This window comes from Nicotiana tabacum, chromosome 17 (genome assembly GCF_000715075.1).
Source record: "Nicotiana tabacum cultivar K326 chromosome 17, ASM71507v2, whole genome shotgun sequence".
Classification (NCBI taxonomy): Eukaryota; Viridiplantae; Streptophyta; class Magnoliopsida; order Solanales; family Solanaceae; genus Nicotiana; species Nicotiana tabacum.
In genome coordinates this window covers 91,502,214-91,511,425 of record NC_134096.1, presented here as the reverse complement: position 1 = coordinate 91,511,425, position 9,212 = coordinate 91,502,214, and the positions used below count along the sequence as shown (strand labels likewise).

The following is a 9,212-nucleotide window of genomic DNA, read 5'->3' as shown; positions in this document are numbered from 1 at the left end:
ATTCTGTAGTTACGTCATGCTCATCATATAGCTATTCTACCGCTCATCGAGCCACAAATTTCACTCATAGGGACACTACCGAACATATGAGTCCAAATGTACAAGTTTACACAATTGAAGCTACCGAGCCTAAGCTGCGGTCTAAACCTGGCCTCAAATCCTCCAAACTGGCCAATCACCAAAATACAGAATACACATCTCGAACCTCGTTCATGGAATCACAAGCCGGCGATGCATATCTTATACCGAGTGCTCACATGCACACACGAATGCATGGAAGGAATTCAAAGAGTTATGTTTCAAGCTGAATCAATTCCGCATGATAAGGAAAGAAAGATGGGAAATTATCCTAAATGCCATGTAGCCTCTCGAAGATAAGTATGGACGTCATCATACCGATCTGCAAGACTCTACTAGATACTTGCTCATGACTTGTAGAACCCATGAACCTAGAGCTCTAATACTAACTTGTCACGACCCAAAATTTAACTAGCCGTGATGGCACCTAACCTAACCCATTAGGTAAGGCAATTTACAAATATCCGATTAAAATAATATTTAATTAAATCTAATACATTCCCCAAGGACTAATAGTACAAATCATGAGCTTCTAAGATTAGAATTTACAAAACTGGTATGAAATAAATACATCATCTATTCAAAATATACATAAACATATTTTTATAAATCTAAGGCTGCCATGAACAAGAGACAGCTATGACCGGAACACAGGTACATCTTTAAATCCAACTCCCGTCGATCACAACAACATCAACATCCATTGTTTGCACGCAAGGTGCAGAAGTGTAGTATGAGTACAACCGACCCCATGTACTCAATAAGTAACAAACCTAACCTTAGATTGAATGTAGTGACGAGATGGAACACAAGTCGGGGTCAAACACCAATAGCCAACAACAGTTCATAACAACATAATGGAGGTAATAAAATAAGTAGATCAGAGATAAAATGCTCAGCTTGTTCACAATTCCAAAACAAATAGTCTTGCTTTTTAAATATATTAGTGAAAACCCATGTCCTTTACCGAAATCACCAATTTATGAGTAAGTTTGAAAACTATGATTTTTTTCAAAACTTTCAATAGGTAAATGTTTCATTTTTAAACGGCAGGGGAAAATACATCTCTATGCCTACATGTCAATATGTAGGAGAAGTCATGAATGACGCAATATCGTACAACATGAGGAAAAATACATCTCTATGCCTGTATGTCAAGTGTGCATGTCAATGCGATGCAACTCAGTAATAAAATCATATGCATACTCTCAGAGTATCATTTCACTCAGTCCTCCCATTCACTCAACACTCGCACTCAACACTCGCACTCAATAGGTACATGCGCTCATTGGGGGTGTGTACAGACTCCGGAGGGGCTCCTTCAACCCAAGCGTTATAATCTGCATAGACAACTCATGTGCTATAGTATCAATATCTGGATCCACACGGATAACTCACGTACTATAGTATCAATATCTGGATCCGCACAGACAACTCACGTGACATAGTATAAATATATGGATCCGCACACACAACTCACATGCCATAATATAAATATCTGGATCCTGTCACACCTCTCCTTTTTCCCTAGGGGATAGGAAGTTTTTCCAATTTAAGTGACGTTATTCAAAAATGAAATTTATTATATTTTAAAGAGTCGCCACTTGGGATAAAATTTGGTGTCCCAAGTCACCGGTTTATTTTAAACCCCAAATCGAGGAAATTTGACTCTGTTTTACGGTCCGCGAACACAGAAGACCGGGTAAGGAATTCTATTAACCCGAGAGAAGGTGTGAGGCACTCTCGAATTTCGTGATTTTAGCACGGTCGCTTTAATCATACATGGCTTAATTAAATTATTTAATTATTCATTTTAGAACCTATGTACATTTACCTTTTTATCGTTTTTAATTGCTTGATTATTCGTAATTATGGAATTATTTTGAAACGAATCACGCGTACGTGTATTCGTTTTATTTGGTGTGTCATGAATCATGTCACGCGGACGTGTACACAATTAATAACACTTTATTATTTGCAACCCCTATTTATCTATTAATAGGCCTTACAATGTGTCTAGACCCAATTAGTTATATTCTCCCTTGAATCTATTCTCGGTGAGAATGTGAAAGAAATATACTCAACAGTTTAATATGAAATATCCGATTAATTTATCAAGGAAAATACTTATGATAATAAACAAAAAAAAACAACAACAAAAAAAATTATTCAAATAAAGTTCATGAAATGAAGATAAAACTCATGAATCCAATTTATTCTTCAACAGTAAAACAAAGAAGAAATCTATATCCGTAGACTAATTTAAAATAGCTATTCATAATACTAAAATAACTTACAGTGGAGTTAAGGTATAAAGAAATTAATACAATTAATATTTTTTTTTTTTAAGGAATTCCTACTAAAATTAATATCTGAAACTTTAGTTTTTATGTCCAAGTAGTTAACAGTTGTAAACATTTATTAAAAGAAGAAAAAGTTTTCTTTATATATAAGAAACTTACTAGAATCTTATAAGGAAAAATTTATTATAATTTATGGTCTATTCACAAGAATGACTGGAAAAATTAACTCGTTTCTAATGAACCTCATAGAACAATTTTGTGCAAACTTAACTGACCGCTAAATTAACACTAGGAAAACATTTATAGCATCACCATAGTCATTTTAACCTTAATCTCTTATGAATTCTCTCTTTTTAGTCTTTCACTAAATAAACTAAATGATAACAATTATCCAGAAACATATGCTCAAAAAGAAAAATGACGGATTAAGGAAATAAATTACTAATAAAAGGAACCAAATCCTAATGCTCTGAATTTATTCAAAGAAAACTAAGAAATAACAGTGAAGAAGGATAAAATCCAAACCTTAGCAAAAGAATTCCAGTAATACAAGAAAAAGAACCAGTACAAACTCCAATCCAATGCAGAAACCCAGGCCGGACAAAGTAGCAGCAATGTCGAACCTGAAGCAACAAACGGAAGCTCGACCTCCTAATCAAACGAGAATCTCTCAAACTTTTATCTAGAAAAACTCTCTTTCCTTTTGTTTTTGAATCTTCTTTGTTTCTTCCTCTCACTTTTCACGTTATTTTTCTTATTCAAAGATCTCCCCTTAAGCAAGTGCAAGTGTGTGCTATTTATATGAAAAATCCTAAAGTCCTACTCGTATGTGTGTATGATCATGGATTAGATTGAGGGGATAGTTGGGACGTGAGGAGTGAGACGTGGGGAGTTTGAAAAAATGAGGATTATGATTGTATAGGCAGCTTACTAAGATTAGAAGAGATCTTTTGTATTGTTTATTTTATTTTTATTTTTTTTTCTTCTTTTTGTTAGTTGCCCTTCTTTTTTTATATATAAATTAACTTTTATTTCTTCTTTTTTTTTTCAATTAATTTTTTTTATTTTTATTTTTAGAGAAAGTAAAATGCATAGTTAAAAATATTAGTCAGCTACTTTTAAATTTAAATATTATATACATAAGAAAACTAAATATTTACATTGTAGTTTAAATTATACTAAGAAAGATACTATAGCTTACTTATTAAAATTCTAATTATATGAAACCAAGTAGTTTTTTTCTCTTTACAAATAGAAACAAAATATGTATTTTAAAAGTGTGAATATTTTTGTAGTTTTTATAAACTCTACTAAAAGTGAGATAAATATTTAAAATATCAAGATTAGACATAAAACACATATTTACACTAAAATAGTATAGAATTTGAGTGTGGTCAAAAATTAGTTGTTCACAGCATGCCCCTCTTTGCTTGGAAACATGAAGAGTTTTCAGGCAAAGAAAATGAACAAGGTGACTGATTTTTGACCACCCTATTATTTAAAGGGGAAAAGAAGTGAAAAGAAGGCGTTGCGACCGAGCCTTGGTTTTAGGCAGGCTACATATCCCGGGTTATAAGGGAATCAGGTCATGTGTAGTTCAAGTGAAAGAAGAGTGATGGAGTATACTTAGAGGGAGAGTCGAGTGAAGTTCCGTCGAGGTTCCGATCCGCAGCTCCTACCATTATATCAAAAAAAAAAAAATTACATACTCTTGAAATCTAACAGTTACAAAATTCCTATCTAAATGCCATCTCGAGTCTTGTCTTGATTCTTGACCTGCTTCCCCCATTGACTTTAGACTGAAACTTGATACTCTAAATGTAAAAGACTATGAAATATTCTCACAGGCCTGCTTTTTGATCAGGTGTTAAAAAGATGGATGTTGAAATCCTATGTCTTAGCATGCATTATGTCAAAGCTGGTTCGGCTGGTATTGAGATCAAACGTTCCACTTTCTCTGGCGAGAGATGGAATCTTATTTTTTGTACATCCAATCCGTACTTTGCAAAAACAACCTGCAAACCATCAGAAACAAATAAAACGAACAAAAAATTTCTGCCCCAGTTTGCTCTAGGAAATTTTTGTGAGTTATTGAAAATTCATTAAACTATATTTGCTATTGCAGAATAAAGAATTGAAAAAAAAAGACACGTTTTTTTTTTTTTTTTTTGAATAATAGGGGATGTGGTACCCTATGTTAATAAAAAGGAAGGCAACCAGGGGATGTAATACCCTATGTTGACAATAAGATGAGGCTCGTGGCACTCTGAGATGCTACTAGGGAATGTCGTACCCTATGTTGGCAGAAAGTAAGGCAGCCAGGGGATGTAGTACCCTGTTTGGCAATAAGGTGAGGCTCTTGGCACTCTGGGATGCTACTAGGGAATGTCGTACCCTATGTTGGCAGAAAGTAATGCAGACAGGGGATGTAGTACCCTGTGTTGGAAATAAGATGAGGCTCATGGCGTTCTGAGATGCTACTAGGGAATGTCGTACCCTATGTTGGCAGTAAAAATGAGGCTCGCGGCACTCTGGGATGCTACTAGGGAATGTTGTACCCTATGTTGGCAGAAAGTAATGCATCCAGGGGATGTAGTACCCTGTGTTGGTGATAAGATGAGGCTCATGGCGTTTTGAGATGCTACTAGGGAATGTCGTACCCTATGTTGGCAATAAAAATGAGGCTCGTGGTCACTCTGGGATGTTACTCGGGAATGTCGTACCCTATGTTGGCAAAACGATGAGGCATGTGGCTCTCTGAGATGCTACTAGGGAATGTCGTACCCTATGTTAGCAATAAGAAATGCAACCAGGGGATGTAGTACCCTGAGGTGAAGATAGGGTATTGATTCCCTATAATGAAACTAAAAATAACATGATTACATGTATATTGGAAGGAAATCAAGTATTTGAGAACTTCACTTGGTGGTGTTTGTCTTTTCACGAACTGTTTCCTAAAATTGTTATGTTCCTGTTCTGAACAAAGAAAGATTTGTTAGTTTTAAAATGATGGTCAGTTTGTGGCCTTGATTTCTTGGGTGACTTGACCTCGAGTCCATTACACTTGTTAGAAAAGTTGACTCTGTCGATGGTCATACAAATCGCCGGGAGATTCTGTCTTTACTTTCTGGAGATCTTCTTTCTCAACATCAAAACCAGACTATTTTGCGCCTATCACCACTTGTGTTTATGATGCAAACAACCTTGCTCCCAAAACAACTTTTAACTGAGTAACTTTTGTTGAACCTTGAAGCATTGTTCATTCCTTCAAGCCTTTTGTTCGTCAGGAAAAATCACAGATGGCTTTATGCCTTTGCCCATACGGTTTATGCCCAGCAATCTTTGCTTTACATAACGGGAAAAATGTAACCAGTTTTGCGGCCTTTTCTTTGCTTTGCTTTGACAAAATTAGACTGAAAGAGACTCAAAAAAAAGTAATGCGAAAGAAAATAAGAAGGTGAACTAATAGGTATTACAACTTAATCAAGAAATGTCCATTTCAGAGGAAAGAATAAGAAAGGACTTATCTGGAGGAAATATGCTGACTTCAATGAACATGACATGCACTTTGGACTGGATGCCTGATCCGTTTGAACCGTCTAATTCTCAAAATCTATTGTAAACTTAACTTTGAAACTAAGTTCTTTGCCTTGACCATGCTTGTGTCGGGATGTACGAAGCCTTAAATCGATCAATGATGCCCTTTGTGGGTTTTCACCAATTGACCTCTCTCATTTGCCTTTCTCTCAACTCACAATTGCCTTATAGTGCCCGTGAAGGTTTTCACTAATAAGACTCTCTCATTTATTTTTTCTCTCTTCACAATGACTGAGGCATCACCCGTAGTATACTGACTTAGCATTCTTGAAAGTTGATCAGAAGGTCTTAGCAGGGAAAGGTAAAAATAAATACTCAACTGAATTACAACTTTTGGACCCATTTTGATGGAACAACCATCGAAAATAAAATAAAACCATGCCCCAGTTTATTTGAATACTGGGGACATGTGAATTTTTATTTTGGTGTGACCGAACCACAGAGTGAGGCTGCCTACGTATCCTTTCGGAATCAGGTCGAACGTAGTTCAATGAACATGAATTTGATTCGGAGAGAGGGAATCTCAATTTCAGCAGGTATGACCGCTTCAGTTCCATAAACCAATAAGTAGGGCGTTGCGCCAACTGATGTACGGACAGTTGTCCGGTATCCCAAAAGAGCAAAAGGCAGTTTCTCGTGCCATTGTCTAGACCCTTGGATCATCTTCCTAAGAATCTTCTTGATGTTCTTATTTGCAGCTTCAACAGCTCCATTAGCTTTGGGACGGTAAGGAGTAGAATTGCGATGCTCAATTTTAAATTGTTCACATACCTCCTTCATCAGATGACTATTCAAATTAGCAGCATTATCTGTAATAATGGTTTTTGGAATACCGAAACGACAGATAATGTTGGAGTGAACAAAGTCTACTACTGCTTTCTTGGTAACTGCTCTCAATGTAATAGCTTCCACCCATTTGGTGAAGTAATCAATTGCAACCAAGATGAATCTGTGCCCATTTGAAGCTTTTGGCTCGATTGGGCCAATGACGTCCATTCCCCAAGCAACAAAAGGCCAAGGGGCCGACATAGGATACAACTCTGAAGGTGGCGAATGAATCAAATCACTGTGAATCTGACACTGGTGGCACTTGCGAACAAAATGAAAGCAATCTCGTTCCATAGTAAGCCAATAATATCCTGCCCGAAGGATTTTCTTTGCTAGAACATATCCATTCATGTGCGGGCCACAAACTCCCGAATGCACCTCATTCATAATTATTTCAGCTTCTTTGGCATCCACACATCTCAACAAATTCAAATCCGGAGTTCTTTTGTATAGGATTTCCCCACTCAAAAAGAAACCATTAGAGAGTCATCTAACAGTTCTCTTTTGATCCCTATTAGCATGTTCCGGATATTCTCTTATTTTCAGAAACTGTTTAATATCACGATACCATGGTTCACCATCTGGTTCTGCTTCAATTGTATTGCAATAACCATGTTGATCCCGAATTTGAATTTCTAATGGGTCAATGTGAGTATTACCCGGATATGGAAGCATTGAGGCCAGGGTGGCCAAGGCATCAGCTAATTCATTGTGAAACCTGGGAATGTACCTGAATTCGATGGACTTGAACCTTTTGCTAAGATCCTCCACACATTGTCTATATGGAATGAGCTTGATGTCTCGAGTCTCCCAATCACCTTGAGCCTGCCGAATAAGCAAATCTGAATCTCCCATCACCAACAATTCATGCACATTTAGGTTTATTGCCATGTTCAGACCCATGATGCAAGCTTCATATTCTGCTGTGTTGTTTGTACAGAAAAAACGAAGTCGCGCCGTGGCAGGGTAATGTTGCTCAGTAGGTGATACCAGAATTGTCCCAATCCCTACGCCTTTGATGTTGACAGCCCCATCAAAGTATAGTTTCCAAATTTGACTGTCATCTTGGACTACTTCTTCAACTAAATTAACCTCTTCATCTGGGAAATATGTGTTCAAAGACTCATACTCATCATCAACTGGGTTTTCTGCCATATGATCAGCCAAAGCTTGTGCCTTCATGGCAGTGCGAGTGACATAAACAATATCAAACTCTGTGAGCAAGATTTGCCATTTTGCTAATTTGCCAGTTGGCATCGGCTTCTGAAAGATGTACTTTAGGGGATCCATTCGGGATATGAGGTAAGTTGTATAGGCCAAAAGATAATGCCTAAGCTTCTGGGCGACCCAGGTTAAAGCGTAACATGTTCTTTCCAAAAGAGTGTATTTGGCCTCATAAGTGGTGAACTTTTTGCTCAAATAATATATTGCTTGTTCTCTTTTGCCTGTGACATCATGTTGACCCAGAACACAACCAAAGGAACTATCCATTACTGACAGATATAAAAATAGAGGCCTACCAGGTTCCGGCAGGACCAAAACAGGGGGATTTGACAAATATTCCTTGATCTTATCAAAAGCTTCTTGGCACTCATCTGTCCACTTGATAGCGGCGTTCTTTTTCAACAACTTAAAAATAGGCTCACATGTTGTTGTAAGCTGCGCGATGAACCTGCTGATGTAATTCAACCTCCCGAGTAAACTCATGACTTCTGTTTTGTTCTTCGGGGGAGGCAGCTCTCGAATGGTTTTTATCTTGGAGGGATCTAACTCAATTCCTCTTCGACTAACTATAAAACCCAAAAGCTTCCCAGAAGGAACTCCAAATGCACATTTGGCTGGATTAAGTTTGAGATTGTACCTTCGTAGCCTTTCAAAGAACTTTTTCAAGTCTTGCACATGGTCAGCTTGTGTTCTCGACTTAATGATCACATCATCAACATACACTTCAATCTCTTGGTGCATCATGTCATGGAACATGGTAGTCATGGCTCTCATGTAAGTTGCCCCTGCATTCTTCAAACCGAATGGCATAACCCTATAACAATAAGTTCCCCATGGAGTTGTGAAGGCGGTCTTTTTTGCATCTTCTTCATCCATCAGAATTTGGTGATATCCGGCATAACAATCCACAAAAGATTGGATCTCATGTTTAGCGCAATTGTCAACAAGGATATGAATGTTGGGTAAGGGAAAGTTGTCCTTTGGACTTGCTTTGTTTAAATCCCTATAGTCAACACAAACTCTGATTTTCCCATCCTTCTTTGACACTGGCACAACATTTGCTAACCATGTAGTGTATCGGACGACCCTGATCACATTTGCACTTAGTTGCTTTGTGATTTCTTCTTTAATCTTATCACTCATATCTGTCTTAAACTTCCTTTGTTTTTGTTGGATTGGTGG

The 9,212-nt window shown here is 37.2% G+C and overlaps 1 pseudogene; it reads right to left on the bottom strand.

The window, feature by feature from the left end:
- Positions 1-4,288: 4,288 nt before the first annotated feature.
- On the bottom strand, positions 4,289-7,709 carry LOC142171972 (uncharacterized; annotated as a pseudogene).
- Between the last annotated feature and the right edge of the window lie 1,503 nt (positions 7,710-9,212).